Genomic DNA, 20,754 nt, shown 5'->3' with positions numbered 1-20,754 from the left:
AAATTTTGTTTTAATTTATTGCCATTTAAAAATACAAATTGGATATTATAAAACCTAAATGTTAAAAATTCTTACATTTTAGAGCCAAAAGGCCTCAAAGAAGTAGGCCCAATAATTAAATTCAAGGCTTTTTTCTTCTTTTCACTCAACAGGGTCATCCATCGCTTGTGAAAGCTCTGTCCTGCCTATATGAAAAGTTTTATCAAAATCGAATCAATCCAGACAAAGAAATCCTTGTGACAGTGGGAGCGTATGGCTCTCTTTTTAATGCCATTCAAGGATTAATTGATGAGGGAGATGAAGTAAGTATATTAACATTATCATGTTGCCTGTATTAATCATTATCATTTGTCCTGCTTTTACTTATTTTATACTTTTATTTTTAATTGTTTTTGAAGTATAATGCATGTACAGTCATGCTCACAAATCGTAAGCACAACTCAGTAAATTTTTACTTGAATGTGTGCACTTTTGTCTGCGTGTAACTACAGACCAGATGAACAAGTAGGCATGGCCAGCACGCGGGAGGCTTCCCTTGCCCCTTCCTAGTCTGTGCTCTCCCAGAGGCAGCCACTCCCCTGTGTTCTGTCACCTGAGCTTCGTTTTGCCTGCTCTTTAACTTGATACTTGTCCGTGAGATTCATCCATTTTGTTGCATGTCATTTATTCTTACTTTTACAGGCTGTTTAGGGCAGGCTAGCAATGATGGGGGAGAATGAATCTTCGTTTTCTCTACTAAAATAGCCTTTAAATCTGAACTCAGTCAGCAGGTGCTGGATCACTGTCTTTTCGTGCCCTGTATTGCCAGCAGCACCATGTGAGGGATGTATAGCAGGACTGCTATGGTTTATTTAGTGCTGTGATGTAAGACCCACCTTGGCACTGAGTTCAGTCAGTTCTGTCCCTAATTCCCCATTGTCATTCCAACACACTGTTGCACTATTTCCTCACCTCCTTCATTTATTCAGAAGTTATGGAGGATATGCTTGACACTGTGGTTTCTCTGTGGAAGGGATTCCCTGTCTAGTAGAGGAGATAGGCTTGTAAACATATGAAGAGGAACGCAGTGCGGTAGGCGGTGTAAATTACATAGTGATAAGAGGAAGAAGTGATCAGCTCCGCTCATGTAGGCCTGAAAGGCTCCAGAGAGTGGTTGCTTCAGCTGGGTCTGAAGAATGAAGATTTGCCCTGATCTGTTTGAGCTCTCCTAGCGCTTCATCCGTACCTCTTGTGTAAGAGAGACCACTGTTCCTTTGTGTTACGCTGTCCTTTACCATCTTGAATTCCCTCTACAATCAGCTACTTAAGGAAACATGTTAAGGAAGTCCAGTCATACTTTCATGCACGTAATCTCCGCTAGTCCTATAAAATAGTTGAAAGTTTTGTCTCAGACTTGGGTGGTGGTAATCCTTTGTTGCTCCCTCTTTCTTGCTCTCTGTTGGTGTGTCCCAGTGCCCGGCCCTTGGCATTCTTTCTTCCCTCATTTCCTTATCTAATATTTTGAAACAACACACATCACATTCTATCATACTGGCCTATTATCTTCCTTACAGTATTTACTACTGTCTGAAATTATCTGATTTGCTTCCTTGTTTTCTCATTTATTGTAAGTCTGTCTCTGTAGAATGTAAGTTCCAGGAGAACTGTAGAGCCAGCACCTAAGACAGTGTGTGCTCAGTAAATACCCTTCACAAAGAGGGGAATGATTTCCATTGTAAAAGTAAAGAAGTTACAGGGGAGGGTGTCAAGTATATTCCTTAGTTTCACCTCGCCGCCCCTCCAATTTATTTTCCTTCATTGGGCTCTCACCTCATATCAGGCAGTGTTTCTCACCAGCGTCAGCATTACAGAGACTGGTCATCTCAGTCCCTGAGAGTTTCACAGTCGAATTGAGGACTTGAGGAAAGGATCCATTCCTGGCTCATTTCTTTGTCCTCCACAATACTCGACACCCAACGAAGCACACTGTGTAGTAACTACTCAGTGGAGTTGGGTGGCTAGTACACACAAGAGGGGCCTTAGAGAAGGGCCTCCTTTGTCTCCAGTGAGGAAGGCCTTGAGCAGGTATTTCACATCATTGGAAATGCAAACAGTACAAAATGCAAATTCAGAATGATAATTACATACCTTGAATTTAACCACAAGTTAAATGAGGCAATTTAGTGTAGATGTATAAAACTATAAATTGTTGCCAGATCTGATCTATGAAGAGCAATTTGTATATATATATAGTCACACACACACACACAGTACTATACATGGTAGCACTGTATATAAAGGTGTGTGGTACTGTACATACATATATATATACATGGTGCTATACCATAAAGGTGTTTCTGCCCATTAGCCTAGCAATAGCAATCATGTGAATTTATTCACCAGATGATTTAAAAATGGAGAAACTATGCGTAGTCACAAATGGTCATAGCATTGTTATTCATACACACAAACTATAACAAAATTATTATAGAATTCAATAGATTCTCAAATAGCCATTAAAATAATAAATATTAAAACTATATAATATTGACTTTGTGCAATCTTGCTACATTTTTTAAAAAATGAAAAATTGAATTATACAACGGCTATAAATTATGTGTTCAAACTCTCCTTATAGGAAAGCAAAAAGTCAGAGATGGTAGGCCCAGGCTGGCATACCACAGGGGGAATACTGACTGGACCGGCTAGTCTGGCACACTGACCTGAAAGCCAGGCCATGAGTGACTGAGAGAGAGCCTGGAGGGGCAAAGGGGGAGGGGTATATCTCAACGGGTTAGGAAAAAAGAATCCAGAATAAGTCAGCAGGAGGGAAATTGTGGGTATCAGACAATAGCAATAGCACCCTGTCTCCCCGCAGCCACACTTTTTTTTGAATGCTTTTGAGTAAAAAGCCTCTTCACTCTCAGGATAATACTTATAAATCAGTACTCCGTAACAGAGAGCATTGGGCACAGTGTTCTCTTTCCTTATGGTCTTGCTCTGCCACCGATAATTTAATTTCTAATTTGAAATGTAAAGAAACTCGGTGCTTTGGGCTGGAATGTCCCTTTGAGAATGTGGTGAGAGCTATGACTCCTTTCCCCAGAAAGATGTATGTGTGCATGTAGAAAATTTTACATACAACTTCAAGGGTCCCCACGGCAAGCCTCTCTGTAGATCCCCCTAAGAGGTCAAGGAACTCCAGTTAAGGCTCTCAGCAGGTTTATCCCTGAGGGCGTCTTCACCTGGATGTGCCCAGACAAGGCCCGCTGTCTTCACTGCTGCTTCCTAGCACATACTACAGTGCCTCGCGCATGGCAGGTGCACAGTATTTGTTAAATGGATTAGTGATTGATGTGTCGTGTTCTTACTTGGTTTTATTCCAGGTCATAGTGATAGTGCCTTTCTATGACTGCTATGAGCCCATGGTGAGAATGGCTGGAGCAACGCCAGTTTTTATTCCCTTAAGAGCTGTAAGTTTGCCCACATGACTCACGTGTTTTAAGAAGTCTTGAAAGTACCAATTACTTGGTTGCCAATGAAGTTTCTACTTTGATTATATGTTTGGATTTACTATGTATCTCTACTGTGACTGAAGGTAACCAACAACTTTGTGGGGGGAGCTTTTAGTACATTATGTTACGTTTACCGCACATCTATATTGTATGTAATACTGTTTTGGTTCTGTGTCTCCCCCACCAACTGTGAGCACCACCAGGGCAGAGACCATTTCTGACTCACTTTTATAGCACTGCTCCCCAGTGACTAGCAGTGCAGGGTATATGCTGGGTGCTCAATAAATGCTTGTTGAATTCTGAGCGAAGTGACTTTTTAAATTCTGCTTTTGTCTTTAGAAATACAATAAAATATCATTGTCTTTTTAAAAACCGTATCAAAATACGTAATACACTAAGGTGAATCACAGAACCTTCTCTTAGCCTTGTAGTATGTGACACATTGACCACATTGACAGCTGGCTCCGTAGAAGGAATATAGGCATGTTAACAGCTGTTAATGTTGACAGTTCATGTTTCCATTTGACGGTTATGAGCATGAGAATCGAGTTCTCTTGAGCTCTCAAGGCAGAAGTAAAGCTTAGTTATTTCTGTTTCTTTCCTTTGTTAGTTATTCAGTTACCTTTGCCATGCTTTTCTCTACTTTCTTTTTCCTTATTAGGTTATTGATCTGTAAGGCAGCAAACATGAATTAATTGAATTAAATCGTATCTTCATTCTTCATGCTTAGAAACCTGTTGATGGCAAAAAATGGTCTAGTTCTGACTGGACATTAGATCCTGAAGAACTGGCAAGCAAATTTAATTCTAAAACCAAGGCTATAATCCTAAATACTCCACATAACCCCCTTGGCAAGGTGAGTCTGTTACCTCCTTATGCAGTCTTGTGGTCCCTCACTTTCTCACGTGTTGAACAATGATTGGCCCTGCTCTTTTGTTCCCTTTAATTTGTGCAGGTGTTCACCAACTCGGAGCTCCAAGTGATTGCTGACCTTTGCATCAAATACGACGCGCTGTGCATCAGCGATGAGGTTTATGAATGGCTCGTGTATACTGGAAACAAGCATTTAAAAATAGGTACCGGTTCTTATATAGAATCGCAGATCTAAGTGTGTTTGGGCACTTGTTTAATGTGTGACTGTTTAATGTGTGACTGGAAAGTCTCCCAGAACAGCTTTAAAGAAGTCTTCGTGATGGGAAAATGTCTGTATGAGCACTTAAAGTGGGATTTGAGTGAATGATGCTGGAGTGAATGAATGAACAGACTGAAACAAACTGTACAAGCTTAGAGGGAGAGATTTTGGATCACACAACAAAGCTATGAAACCAGAACAATGGTACCTCTGCCTGTATCCTTAGCTTTTCCCCAGAAATCTGGCTGTTACTCAGCACATGAGGCATGGGCTTGCTTGTTCCTAAACTGGTTTGTCCCTGTTGAGCAAGTTGCCAAAACGCCAGGTCAACAGGAGGGAGCTGCAGGGACAGGAGGGGTACTGCTGTGCGGCCCTTGCCCGGGATTTCACTGCACTACCGGGCCATCTCACAGATGCCACAGTATCTTCTAGAAGGGGTGATCCAGACCTTGATGTCAACTCTAGGTTTGTAAACTGGGCTGCAACCTTTGTGTCTTTGCACTTGCCCTTCCTCTACCTGGAAATGCATTTCCACCAAATACCCACAAGGCTCAGTCTCTCACCTCCCTCGGATCTCTATTCGTAGGTTGAATTTCGTTGACCACAACGTTTAAGATGGTTGTATCTCTCCTTCCAGCATTTGTTTTGTCCTTTTTTTCTGTATAACAAATACCAGGATCTGTATATTTGACTTTTAACCTACAAGAAAGTAGGTATTTTCATTTGTTTTGGTCTCTTCTCAATGTCCTGTTCCCCGAATAGGGTTTTGTGCGTGGTAGACCATCAGAAAGTCATTGTTGAATAAATGAATAGGAAGTATGAAAAGGAAAAGGGAAGGATAACTAAAATCAGCGTGGCAGAAACCAATACATTTTAAAAAGAGTGCTCTTGTATGTAAATAGTTGCACATACCATAATTACCCCTGTGGTGCATTACAAATGACAGAGACAGAGAGGAGAAAGCAGCTGCTCGAGGTGATCAGCAAAGGAGTGGGCCGCAGAGGTCACTTCAGCCGTCTTGTCGATCTCTGTCTCAGGTCATTTGAACTATTCCCCAGTTGAGAATCAGACTGACATGGACAGTTAACTTTTTCAGTAATTTTTTTAGATTAAGCAGAGAGAGAAAGAGGCATCTACCTAATGAATAAGTATAATTTTATACTCAGCATTTTATGTATTTTACAAATGTTCGTGTCTGTGCAATAATGACTGAAAGCTTTCAAATTTTAGTGAACTCAGTGTAAAAGGCTTGAAATTTGTTTAAACCCTATGTTGTAAGCCCTTCATGGCAAAGTGTAAACAATATTATTTGCTAAAGATATCAAGACATGTATCTTTAACTCAGATTTTTTAGTTGTTAGAATAACTCATAAAGTTAAAACAAGAAAAATGAATTCACTATTTTATTATTTAGAGAGTGCAAAAGCACGAAAATGTATTCTGTTAAACACAGCAGCCTTCGTTACATGAAGGATGCAAAATGGCTACTCCATCATCTGCAGAGAGGCAGGTCTCGAGTCTGACACCGTAAGGCTTGCTGGCCACACATCATGCAGTTGGCGTCATCTCCATGTTGTCACAGGGGCAGTTTTCCCTGGTGTGGTTTTCACTCTTCATCATGTCTCTAATCTTCATCTGACTTATACTGAAGCCTAAATTGCCAGTGAATAACTGTTACAGCTGCCGTGGCCGATTTAAGGATCATGGGTCATAGAGGGGACGTGCAAAGACCAGTTGCCGTTTGATATAGTTGCAAGCTGAACTTACCAGTACTGGACACTGGATATAGTTTTTTGAAATCATCAGACCTGCAAAGATTTTTTTTCCCTCTAGGTTACTGAATTCACACACAGTGCTATGGTCATCTGCTCTGCCTGTTTATATTCTGTAGCTCCCCAAATCTCTGAGATGGAGAGGACGTGAATATCTAGATGTTTTTAAATTACTTATGGCCCTTTTTGTTGAAATAATAGAATTTGTTCTTATTGGATCAGATTTTTGATTCAAATGATGTCTCCAGGTAAATGACATGTAAGATGACATTTCAGTCAACAAAAGAAACTTCTCTTCTGGAAGAGATGGATACTGATACACTGGTATTTATGTACTAATCCATTGATGTATGGAAAATTAGTATAAAATTCCTTGTAAATTATCCAGCTGATTAGCTTAGTCTTTGAAGAAAAGACATTACTCTTTATTTATTTATTTTTTAGAGTTAACACTTTTTATGTGTTTTTAAAAATTATTTATTTATTCTGGGGGTGGGGGGTAATTAGGTTTCCTTATTTATTTAAACAGAGGTGCTGAGGATTGAACCCAGGACCTTGTGCATGCTAAACAAGCACTCTAGCACTGAGCTCTACCCTCCCCTCCAAGACATCTGCTTCTATATGGCCGAAAGAGACATCAAGAAATTAGTTAGCTCACCTTTTAAATACTATACTTAGATTTGATATTTTATGTTTGGAACCTACATTTGATGTGTATGTAGTTTTTATTTCCTTCATATGTAACTTATATTGAAAACATGTTAGAGGATTGTATTAGTGTCTCTGGGTAATCCTTATTTTAGGAAAATTTATTTTTAGATATTCTTACTAGTAGGCCTTCCTGATTTGGATATGTATTTTTATTTTAAAGGAAGTGATACTCTGAATTAAACATAGTTCTCTGGTCAAATAGGAAAGTGGGACATGTGTTGTATTCTTTGGAAATACCTTGGAAGACTAGAAATGTCTCAACTTGAAAGGATGTAATTATTTACATCAAATGTTAGAATATTCCTTCTTCCTCTCGCCTCTCTCTGAATATTTTCTTCATCTCTCGTTTTGGGTTTCCTTATACTCCACAGAAAATACAGTGATAACTTTCCTCATTTATATAGTTTTCCCACCTTTACAAATATTGGCAGGTATTTCATGATAGACTGAAATGTATATGCATCCATTTTGAACTTCCTTTAGCCACCTTACATTTTAGTAGGCACTTTGTTTGCTTAGGAGAAGATTACTTCAAGAAGACAGTAGCTTAGACCCTCCCCAGAAACGGGTATTTGTTTTCCCTTTGTGCATACTAATATTCCTAGAACAATGCAAGAGAATCTGTTGTACCTCTAAAAAAACCAGGTGAAAACCTTGTGGGATTCTGTATGAAGAATTTCACAACGAAATCCCTTGAGGACTCCATTGAGCAGTGTTGTGGGTAGCGTCCCCGGAAGACTAACAGGAGCAAGGTACCAGTGCCCAACAGAGTTCACAAACTCTTGCATTTTATACCTCCATGACTTCGATACCTGAATCCTCTTTGGGCAAAACACCTTTCTTCCTCTTCTCTGCTGGGCAGAGGCCCCTGTGGTTGTCCAGGCCTCGCCTCAGGCGTCCCTGGCTGCAGAGGGTTACCCTGACACCTCCTCCTGCACACTGCAGCTGCTGCTCCGCTTGTCCCCTGCCCCCGCTAGACAGTAAGCCCCTCATCTTTGTTTTCTCTAGACCTAGCTTAGTCCCTGGCTCCTGATCATTGCTAATAAATGTTTAATGAGTGACTGAGTAAGTGAACGAATGATTTTTATTAAAGATGTCAGTCAACTTGAAAACTTTTACATAGTTGTTTCTCATTATTCGTGGAATTTTTATTTGTGAGTTCATCTGCTCACTAAAATGTATTTGTAACCCCCAGATGAGTAGAGTGCTCCAGTCACAGACATGTGCAGGGGAGGGAGACATTAGAGTTGCCCCATGTGCGTGTTCCCAGTTGAGGTCAGCAAGGCAATGCTCTGCCTTCTTATGGCAGCTCATTCTGTAAGCACATGTCCTTTTCACAGTGGTTTTGCTGTTTAAAGTGGCCCCCAAATATAGTGCTGAAGTGCTGTCTAATGTTTCTAAGGGCAGGAAGGCTGTGGTTTGCATCGCAGAGAAAATACATGTGTTAGGTAGGCTCCACTCAGGCGCAAATTCTAGGGTTACTGGCCATGGGAACATTAGTGGGTGATACCTAACAGATACGGAGCTCCTTTGAGGGTGAAAAAAAAAGTTTCAAACTTGATTGTGGTGATGGTCACATAACTCTATGGCTCTTATATACACTAAATGAATGAACTATACATCATAGGATTTCTGACTCAGTAAGTCATTAGCAGAACACACACACACACTCTCACACGTGCATGCAGATCGCTGGCCCTTCGCCAGAGTTTCTGATGATCCAAGAATTTCCATTTTTTGCAAGTTCCCCGGTGATAACTGATACTGCTGATGTGGGAACCACATTTTAAGAACCATTGCCTTAGGAATCCTATAGAAATAGACTTGGAAAAGGAGCAGAGTAGAGGCGAGCTATACAGTAGCCAGGACCACAACCAGAACCAGAGCCGCAGAGTGATGGCGTTGGACACCCAGCTGCTGCTGACACCGAGCACGCTGGGTGCTCTGGCTCCTGTGACCACGGCGCTGAGCCAGCCCAGAGTGCTGCCTGCAGACACCTCTGCCGCTCCTGCCCTGGGAAGTAGTTTTGCCACTTAAATGTTTTCAAGCATGGTAGCATTTTCAACTGTGTTTGGGTTAAAAAATTATCTCCATGGAGATAACACTACTGACCACACCATTAGGCATTTATGTTTTTAGGTTAGACTGACTGTAGATTGATTGGAAAGCAATTATTTAACCTTTTTTTTTTCTTTCTTTTTTTCCTGTTCAGCCACTTTTCCAGGAATGTGGGAGAGAACAGTAACGATCGGGAGTGCTGGAAAGACTTTCAGTGTAACTGGCTGGAAGGTGAGAGGAGCGAGAATTTGATTGTTTGAAACAGGCGTGCATTTTATTTCTTGTAGAGTTGTGTGTGTGTGTTTTAAATGCACATGTATTTAGTTTCACAGATTTTTCTACTCACTGCTGTTTTCCTTATTTACTCATCCAGTTTTCTGGTTGGCCTTTACCCTTTTTGAGACCTAATCATTCCTTTAAAAGTAAGAAAAAAATTAGGTGATTTTTTAATAAATAACCAACTAATGATACTTTTTTCTTTGCAAAGAATGTTCAGATTACTGCATGTTAATATAAAAGGAGAAAAAATAATAGCTAACATTTTGGCATTTACTGTGTGCCAGGTTCTAAGAGCTTCATACATACTGATTCCTTTTATTCTCGTAACTGTATTATGAGGTAGGTATAGTTTATTATTCCCATTTCACAGACAAAACTAAAGTACAAAGAAGCTGAGTAACTTGCCTAAGGTTACACTGCTAATAAATTTAAATTCCAGCTGGGACAGGCAGTCTAGCCTCAGAATCCATGCACTTAACCACTGCACTATGTAATACAGCCAGAAAATTTATTCACCACATGATATCACTTATATGTGGAATCTAAAAAAAGAAAGATACTATGAACTCATCTACAAAAGAGACTCTCAGACTTAGTAAACAATCTTATGGTTACTGGGGAAAGGGTGTGGGAGGGGATAAATTTGGGAGTTTGATATTTACAAATGTTAGCCACTATATATAAAAATAGATTAAAAAAAAGTTTAGCACAGGGAACTATGCTCAATATCTTGTAATAACCTTTAATGGAAAAAATATGAAAACGAATATATGTATGTATATGCAAGACTGGAACATTGTACTGTATACCAGAAATTGTTGACCCATTGTAATTGACAGTACTTCAGTTTAAAAAAAGGACAAAAAACCTTATCTTCCCAGCTTCACCTCTCCTGAATTTGGGTAAGAAGCAGGGAGTTTCAAAATTACGGCTGAATCCCTTACAGCCCTCATTCAGGCATACTTTTACCTGTATCTAATTCAAACAAGCTTTGTTCCTGGTTATGAGACCTCCAGAATATCAGAAGCTGCAACATCGCAGTGGAGGAGAAGATAATCTATTGTGGGCACTATTTCCCTTCTGAAGGCAGAGTTTAGTGACTCCAGTTGGAAACTATTCCACAAAAAGAACAGGGCTGAAATAATTCTACCTACTAAAACTACATGCCCTACTTTCATGGTATGAGCATTTTGGAATTGCATATATTTATTAATTGCATTAAGCTTAGCTCGTCTATCAGATTTGGTACTTAGAATCAGACTCATTTTTGAAATCTGCTTTTACCGTTTTCTTTCCCAGCTGGCTGGTCCATTGGTCCTAAACATTTGATAAAACATTTACAGACAGTTCAACAAAACACCATTTATACGTGTGCAACTCCTTTACAGGTAGGTGTTGCAGTCACTTGGGGTTGAGCAAAGTCTTTGGGTGGTGTTATTTTTATTATGTGTACTTGAATTGCCTTAATTCTTCTCTTCATGTCTTTTTGAGCAGGAATTCTAGTATAATTTGAGAATTTAGGCCAAACACATATTCACTGCTATCAAGAATAGTTTTTTTGTTTGTTTTTAATACATGAAGCTTTAACTTTGAACACTCATATATTGCTGGTGGGATCACAGAGGACTGCAAACTCTGGAGGACAGTGACAGCCCCAAGCAAAGTTGTAGATGTCCGTGCTCATGAAGCTCATGAAGGGAATTTACCCGAAAGCTGTCAACTGCACATGTCAGAAGCTTCGTGTGTACATGGCCATTTCATTTTCATTGCAGAAGTTAGGGGATAGTCCGTCTATGGATCGATTTAATAAACCATGATTTGTTTAAACATTTAAATATTATATGACTGTATTAGTATCCTGTTTCTCTGTACCAACTTACCACAAACTTAGTGGCTTAAAACAACACAAAATTTGATCTTAAAATTCTGGAAGTCAGCAGTCCAAAATGGGTCTTAGGGAGCTAAAATCAAGGTGTTGGCCTTGCTGCATTCCTTCTGGAGGCTTTGAGGGAGACTCCACTACAAGTCTTTTCCGGCATCTAGGGGCTGCTTGCATTCCTTGGCTTGTGGTCACATCACTCCGACCCTCTGCCTCTGTCAAGACATATCCCCCCCTGTGACACCAACTCGCCCACCACCTTCTTTCTCTTATAAGGAATCTTGTTACTACATTAGGCCCACAGATAATTCAGGAGAATCTCTCCATCTCGATCCTTAACATTATACCATGCAGGGTAACATATTTACAGGTTCTTGGTTTTAAGACATGGATATCTTTGGGGGCCATTATTCTGTCTCATCATCATGGCTGTTTAAAATAAAAGGAAAGGGAAAGTGAAAAAAAAGAATGAGGAAGCTCTATACTTACTGATGTGGGAAGATTTCCAGGATATATTGTAAAGTAAAAAAAGCAAGATATGGAAAGAGCAGTGTATATTTATGCTGCATTTGTATAAGAAAGGGGAAAGACTATTCACTTACATTTTCTTAAAGGATCTCTGGAAGGGTCCATAAGAAACCTTTTGTGGGGGTAAGAGGGATGTATGAAATTAGTAGACAGTGATGGGTAGGTTATAAGACTTTAATGTATGTCTTTTTATGTTTTCTTTTTTTTTAATGTCTATAAAATAGGGATCTATGTACGATCATTCTGTAAATAATCAGAACACTGGGAAAAAATTGGAAGGCAGGTAAGCAGCCAAAACAGTCAAATATATTGGCTACAGTAAACCTTTTTGCTTCCTGCGAAAATAACTGCTGAATTAAGAAAAATTTCTAATTTAAAATTATTTTTCCAGTGATTCTCTAAAGTGATACCATGATAAAGGCTAGCCTGACACTGGTTTTATTATATATTAAACCCATTTCATTTTCTCAAAATAAAACTGCACTTACTCAACAAATATTAACTAAGTATCAGAGACACATCAGACAAAACTCCTGCCCTTGTACGTCTTATGACCTAGTGGGGGAGCACAGGTAATAAACAAATTAATGTTTTAGTAATACAATATGTCAGATGTTGGTAGGTGAAGAAGAATGTAAGAGAGGAAGGATACAAAGTGCTAATGGGGAAAATACACAGTGTTAAAAGGAGTAATCTTTGAAAGCCTCACTGAGAAGGTGACATTTGCACAGAGAACTGAAGGAGGTTAAGCCGTCACTTGGTTATGAGAGAACAAGTGCAAAGGCCCTGGCAGGTGGCGTGGCTGTCATGTTTATACCACTGAGAAGCACAGAGGCTGGGACGGGATGATCAAGGAAAAAGAGTAGGAGGAAATAAATCAGAGAAGCAGCTGGGGGTAAGATCGAGTAGGGACATGTGTGTCACTATAAAGACCGGGTGAGATAGGAAACCCCTGGAGAATTTTGAGCACAGGAGTGACATGACCTAACTTGTGTCGTCAGAGGGACGCTAGCTGCTTTGTCGAGTTAGATGGAAGACTGTCAAAGTGATCCAGGAGAGAGAGACAGCAGTGGACTGAACCAGAATGGGGGTGGCAGAAGTCGTGGGAAGTGCTTGGGCCTGCATTTATTTGAAGTTAGAGCTGACAGGATTGGCCAATGGACCACATGTGGGATATGAGGAAAGGAGAGGAGTCCAGAATAATTCTATGGTGGTGACAGATGTTTACATCTCCTGGGCTTTGAATTTTCTAGGGCAGTATCTCCTACCGTAGGGAATGGCCAGTTACTGAGAAAAAGGAAGATTCAACTAAGAATCTGGCGTATCTTTTTCCGAACTCTTATTTTCCATTTTGGCTAAGTGCCTTGTTTTTCTGTTTGTTTGTTTGTTTAATTTATTTTTTTACTTATTTACTTTTTATTTTGGGGGAGAGGTAATTAGGTTTATTTATTTGATGGGGACCCTGGGGATTGAACCCAGGGAGGGCCTCATGCGTGCTAAGCATGCGCTCCACCACTGAGCTGTACCCTCCCCACCTAAATGCCTGGTTTTTTTTCCCATGCCCTCAGACAACTGTGTTTGGAAACTGGAGCCACAGATTCCGAGGCTGAAGCAGCTGATCCGTATTTATTCAAGATTGTTTTAGTTCTGGGGAACTATTACTGTTTCTGTTTTCCTGCTGAGTTCTTTTGGCATGCGGTCCTCTCTGGGGTCCTGTCCTCTCTCAGGGTCATCTCTTGCCACATTCTCCTGCTACTCGTTAGCCACACCGGACTTCTGGGTTCCTCCAGCAGAACAAATTATGTCCTGACATTTTCCTGTTTTTGTTTTCTTTCTCTCCCCTCCCCCATGTCCACGCAGATTCAGGCTAATTGGAAGCTCTGTAAAGGCAAGGGCCGTGTTTATCGTGTACGTCATTACATTCCCAGCATTTATCACCAGTGCCAGGTGCACTGTAGGTACTCAGTATATACTTACTCCATAAGTATTTATTCATTTTTGTCCTTTAGTTCTTGATATCTCTGGATTCTGATCAATTTCCTTAAGATTTGACAACTTCGCTCTACCCCTCTATCTTAACTATTCCAGGTTCTTGATTATTTGTTTGGATCTCCTTGTTTGCTCTGAGAGCCAGTATTCTAGGTCGTCCCAGTTCAACTACCAAACTTATGCCCTCCTGCTTGTACAGATCCTTGTTGTTTTGTATGCCCTGATTTGGACTCCTTTACCTGTTCCTGACCTGTTGCCTTCTGAGGACACCTGCCTGATCTAAACAACACTGGCTCTTTTCATTTTGCCCAATTTCTCTCCTTTCTCTTCTGACTTTCCTGAAGAATGGTAGAGAAGCAATTCCACATGTCCCCAGAAACTTGTTTCTAATCCCTGTGGGACTTACACTGCCTTCCCGGAATGTGAATGATTAGAGCAGGGATTTGTACACTTACAGGGAATGACACGGTGGGTCAGCTTTCATTTCCACTACGTCCTTCAAGGTAATGGGGAAGTGCTGGCTAGTTCATCATTTCTCTGGTCATCTTTCAGACTTAGAGCTAGCAAGTTATTCTACAGCTAACCTCAAGAGGAAATAACAATGTCTTTTCACTTCCAAGGAAGCTGTCTTTGTATAATACATTTGGTCCTCCTTGCTCACAGGTTCTGCATTCATGGATTCAACCAAAGACTGTGGATCCCCCACTGGTTGAATCTGCAGAAGCAGAATCTATGGGACTTGAGCATCCGTGGATTTTGGTATCTGTAAGGATCCTGGAACCAGTCCTCTGAGAATACCAAGGGACAACTGTACCTCTGATTCAGTTTGGATTTTCATGGTCCGTTCTCAGTTCTTCACATTAGAATTCATCGTTCACACGTAACTGATTCCTCCATTAATCTATAGAATTTAACATAGGTTCACAGAAATTCAGCTGTGATTCCCTGAAAGACTTTTTGCCAATAATGCTACTCAGTCTGTATTTATTATACCAATAAATTCAGCAGTAAATAACATTATCATATTTTCTTTTTATATTTTTCAATCTTGACATACAGGAAGCCTTGGCTCAAGCTTTTTGGATTGACATTAAGCGCATGGATGACCCAGAGTGTTACTTTAATTCTTTGCCAAAAGAGTTAGAAGTAAAAAGAGATCGGATGGTACGTTTACTTGAAAGTGTTGGCCTGACACCCATAGTTCCTGATGGAGGATACTTCATCATCGCTGATGTGTCTTTGCTAGGTTTGTAAAGGTTTTTATTATTTCAAATATACAGAAACCTAGGTATGGAATTATAGATTGGTGTCAAAGCCATATCAGCATTTCATTTATGGAAAAATGGATTTCCACAATGTCAGTGTTGTTTACAGTCATCTTGACAATTAGGTCCTTGACCTTAAATGCGACTGTTGTTCCATGATTATGGAGTTATTGGTTCTGAGTTTTCTGGTAAACGTAGAATTTGCTGTCTAGTTCTGGTGTGTAACTTATAACAGGTACATGAAGTAATACATGTTCTTTGTGTTCCTTTTAGTACAATTTTACGTTCCTTTTTACTTAAAAAACATGATTTCTAGACTGTTGATGCAACTGAGGAATACTTGTCACTAGAGTATACTGAAATGAAGCATATTGATTGAGGGTCTACTATATGCCAAGCACTTTCAAATACTCTTTTGAAAAAAAGCATTGTTAGCTCCATGTTTAAAGACACGAGACTTACAAAATATTACATAGCTTGCCTAAAGTCACATAGCAAGATTGCAGATAGTTTTGTCTCCAAAAAGCAGTGGTTCTACACTTACCTGAAGCTGTTATGTGAAATTCTGACATGCCACACAAATCTAAAGTTAGAAGCATGATAATGTTTTATGTTTAACATCTTTCTTCCAAAAAACTGTAGTGTTAATCGTAGTAAATTTAAAAGCATAATTTATTCTGACAGAAATCTTAGAAATTACAGCTATTGGAACAGTTTTTAAATGTTAAGATTCTATTACAGTGAAGTGATGTGCTACTGAACATGAAAAATGTTCAATATATACCAAATTTTATACATTTTATAAAGCTAGAAACTTTCAATTTTGTAACAAAACAGCGATTATTATTTCTTCATTTGTTGTGAGAGAAGCAGAGGCCATGTGTTTGTCAGGAGAGCTGTATTTGTCAGGCTCCCAAGCTCCATTCTTATGTAAAACCCCTTGAAATGTTCTACACTCTAAGGTTTGGAAAGCACTTTACTATATGAGCCTAAATGTGCAGCTCATTTCATGAAATGATAAAAAGAAATAGCACAGCTTCCATCACTTACATTTTTGCTTTTGAATTGGAACTTCACAAGATTTTCAACATAAATTATTTTGTTTAAAAGAAAATTATTTTGTGGGTGGGTGGGACTAGCTCAGTGGTAGAGCGCATGGTTAGCATGCATAAGGTCCTGGGTTCAATCACCAGTACCTCCATTAAAAAAAAAGAAGGAAATTATTATACTTTATCTGCTTCCAGCAAGAATTTCAGCTAATTAATATTTAAAGTCTTTGACAACAAAAATCTGTAAATAGAAATGTTTAAATATCAATGTATCATGGAGCAGGGGGAAGCAAATATTTTAGTCACCTAGGTCATATGGTAGTTGACCCTTGAGCAATGCATGGGTCAGGGGCACTGGCTCTCTGTACAGTTGAAAATCTGTGTATAACACATTGTTGAGCTCCGTTATCAGTGATCCCACTTTATATGCAGCCCCCCTTACCTGAGTTTCCGCGTGGATTCATCCAACTATGGATTGTGCAGTGCTGTAGTAGTATTACTGTGAAAAAATCTGTGTATAAGTGGACTCACGCAGTTCAAACATGTATTGTTCAAGGGTCAACTGTATTGTAGTTAGCATTAACTTGAGCCCAAACCTCAGGGCAGCAAAGGCAAATAGAAAAATAGAATTAGTTACGTAATTCTTGGGTGAAAGTAAATGTAACAGCTTTTTAGGTAAGAATAAATCTTCCCTGGAACTAAACTTTTTCAGAGTAGGTTCTAAAAGGGATTCACCATATTTGACATCAAGCATCAAAAGGACAGTAATGCAACTTTTACTTGGATGATTGTATTAAGCTCTTAAGTAGTTTCCCATTCTATCCTCAGTTGATCCAGCCTGAAAGCAATACTGGTTAGGTCCTAGATCTTAAACTAATGTAGTTGTAATAGGAGCAGAAGGATTTTTGTTAGAAAACCTTTTGTGATGATGGAAAGGATGCCCATTCTTTATGATGCTCCCTCACCTGTAGGGGAAAATGTTAATGTCTCTAAGACCCTTCTACATCTGAAGACAAGTTCGTTTTATTTTACTCTTTCATCTGTTCAGATTAATTTGAATGTAGAAATTCTTCCATATACTAGAGGTTTGTCCCACCATTTGCTAAAGACAAAAGCAAAAAAAGAAAACTTTCATTTGAAGGTAGCTTGAAAATAAAGATGAACTGTAAAATTCATGAACACAGTAATTCCGCGTGTAACTCATAGCAATGGCTAAATGGTTAATATTTTTTTCAGTATTTATGATTTAGCCGGTATTACGCTAAGAGCTTTACAAATATCACATTCTCACAAAAGCCCTATGAAATTGGTACTATTATATCTTCGTTGATACTTGAGAAAGATGAGATAGAAAATAAGAAATTTACTGAGGTTAATCAAATAATAAGTAGCAGAAACTGATCTCTGAACCCAGAGATCCATGTCTTAACCAGTGAACTTATCTTTTTTCTGCTAAACTAAGCAACTTTCCCAACCAATGAGCTTCATCCTAGAACTAAAAAAGGTAAACATCTGATTTAGCAAACAAGAAACAAACAAGAAGATTATTACAATTGTTCTAGTGAGATAATAAGGTCCATAATTATGGAGAAGATGGTAAGAATACAACCACCAATTTTAATTTTCATAGGTTACTTAAATAAGCTAGTGTTATTATAAAATGGTTCAAACTCCTACCTTTGATAAAGAAGTATTTTGTTTAGTTCCTTTGAGGGTGTCTGACTCAAGCATTCAAAAGAAATAGATTCCAATTTTCTCTTCACTATAAAATCTTTTAGAATTGTATTTATTCTCTTCTTTTTTTTTTTTTTTTTTTTTTTTGAATACCATGGCAATAAATTTCTCTTTTCTAATCTTTACAAGAATAAATGAGTAGTAAAGCCAGTGCCAATTACAGGTAGTTGATAACCTCCTGTTCTTCTTCCTACAGCCACGAGTAATCACTCCTTTCTCCAGGTTTCCTTTGCATATACTACCACTGAGTACTAGTAGTCACATGGCAGGCGAGAATTCTACCACTGAGCCACCCATGCAGTACTAGTAGTTTCACATCATTTACAATTAGTCTCTAACCATTCTACGTTGTCATTTTTGTCAGAGCCCAACCTGAATTAAACACACATACAGATAACTTGAAATAGTAATCGTCATTTGTAAAGTGAGGATTGTTGCGTCTCTCAGAATTGTAGGACAAATAAATGAGAGAATCATGTAACCTGCTTAACAAATAGGAGGTACTAAATAAATGGTAGAATATTATTAGCATTATCTTATGGAAATTTTATATTCTTAAAGCACAGGGGAAAATGGAAATAAAATCATTAAGGAAAACCATAGTAAGACATAAAAAAAATGCAAGTTAAACTTTCTTCAATGTCAAGAATTTTACACTGTTAATTTAAAGAGCCAGTGATATTTAGTGAATGAAAGAAAGAAGATAACTGCCTCAATTTATTTTGAGCAATAAATTGTAAAATTTCATTGATTATAGTAACCATCAGTGTTAGTTGCTTTAGGGCATTCAAACAGATCTAAGTGTACAAATCAGTAAAACTGAAATAATATGAAATGTAGATTGCTGAAACTGAATGCCAGAGAAACAGCTAGCCTAGAATTTAAAGCAAGATTAGAGCAAGAGATAAATACAGGAATACATATTTGAAGTTTTTCACCAAATTAAAAAAAATTTAAGCATAATATTTGGAAGAGGAAACAATAAAAATATCACTTGGAAGAACTACACAGACATTCTCTCTTCATAAATAATATATAATATTCATTCATTCATTCCATAAAATGCTTCTCATTACTTGTATACTAGACATGATCTAGGAGTTGTGGATAATGATAGGTTGCATTGCCCTTGTGGAGCTTACAACCTAATAAATAATGAATTACTATTTGGGGGTATAATTATTATGGACGAACACTCTGTAAATTTAAGTTTTATTTCCATAATAATGATCTTAGAGACATATTATTTCTAAATGGAAAGGCAGCACTCCTTCCTTCCCCTTTCCTACTCTCTTCCAGTGCTAAAAGGTACATACACAAGCATGATCAACCAGATGTGTATTTGAGTACTGCCTCAGAGTGTCTGTAAAGCTCACCTGTGAATCCCTTACTTCCCACCACACCATGCAGGGTGAGTCTCCAGCAGATTCTGTGGATATCTTCCGAGGAAAGTTTGAATCTTCATAGACAAATGAGATACATGTTGCCTCAGACATAATATACAGGCCGTTCAAGTTTTACTGTTGTTTTAGATGCAGACTTCTCTGATATGAAGGACAGCAGTGAACCTTATGACTATAAATTTGTGAAATGGATGACTAAAAATAAGGTAATATTTTATTGGCCTTTGCAGTATTGTGCTGTGTTATACTTAATTTATGAAGGAATCCTGCTGATCTGCTTTAAACAATGATAACTAGTTTTGTTACATGATTGTCTACTCGTAGCTATTTGTAGGATTTTAAAAACATTTTTCTTTTAGACATTGTTAATATTTAGAAGTAACTATTTCTAATGTTTGTGGTCCTAAAATTAATATTTAAAATGTAAGTAATTTTCCTATTTTTCCTATTTTATCTTCCTATTTATTTTTCAGAAACTGTCAGCCATCCCAGTTTCAGCCTTCTGTAATGCAGAGACCAAATCACAGTTTGAGAAATTTGTGCGATTTTGTTTCATTAAAGTAAGTTCCCTGGTGTACTCAAAAACATATTTATAATACCCTTCCTTTTGATTTATAAAGCACCATATTTTTCAATTGCTAGACATGATGTGCTCATATGCAGTTTTTAAATTTTGGGCTTGCTGCCATAAACAGTTTTTAAATTTTGGCCTGATGCAGTAAAATTAACCTACCAGAACAAAAGTCAGCACTTTCTGAAGTTGAGCTTACTGGATTATAACATAATCAGACTCCTTGCTTGTAATGTTACAATGTCCTGAATAAAACCAAACATTACTACACATGTGAAGACACAAGAAAATGTAACCCTTAATGGGAAAAAAAAAAAAAAAAGCAGTCAATAAAAACAGATCTCAAGGTGATCCAGATAAAGGAATTAGCAGACAAGGACTTTAAAGCAAATATTATAAGCATGTCCAAGAAGTTAATGGACAATATGGTCCACAGTGAGTGACCAGATTAAAACTATAAAAAAGAACCAAGTGGAAATTCAGGAATTTAAAAATTCAGTATCTGATATGAAAAATGGGGCTTAGCATACATAAGATGAAGGTGAGAATAAAAGGGTCCACTTGACTACAGATCCATAGAAATTGTCCAATCTGAAAAAAGAGTGAAAAGTTGTTTTTGAAAATGAATAAAAGCCTCAGGTCTATAAGTCAATGTCAGCTAATAATATACATGTAATTGGGATTACCCCTCTCCTCTCAAAAAATAAAAAGAATGTGGCAGAAAAAATATCTTAAGAAATAATGGCCAAAATTTCTTCATATTTGGTGAAAAGCAATTTAGAGATCTAAAAATTCGGTGAACTACACAGGATATAAAGAAAATTTCACCTTGACACAGACCAAAGGTAATGAAAGGAACCAGAGAAAACTATACCTTGCATGCATAGGAA

General features: G+C 38.3%; 1 pseudogene; it reads left to right on the top strand.

The window, feature by feature from the left end:
- LOC116668102 overlaps positions 1–20,168 on the top strand; it is a 49,564-nt pseudogene extending 29,396 nt beyond the window's left edge.
- The last annotated feature ends 586 nt before the right edge of the window (positions 20,169–20,754 follow it).

The sequence above is a fragment of the Camelus ferus genome, chromosome 13 (assembly GCF_009834535.1).
Source record: "Camelus ferus isolate YT-003-E chromosome 13, BCGSAC_Cfer_1.0, whole genome shotgun sequence".
Classification (NCBI taxonomy): Eukaryota; Metazoa; Chordata; class Mammalia; order Artiodactyla; family Camelidae; genus Camelus; species Camelus ferus.
The sequence above is the reverse complement of the archived record's forward strand: the minus strand, read 5'-3'. Positions and strand labels throughout refer to the sequence as shown.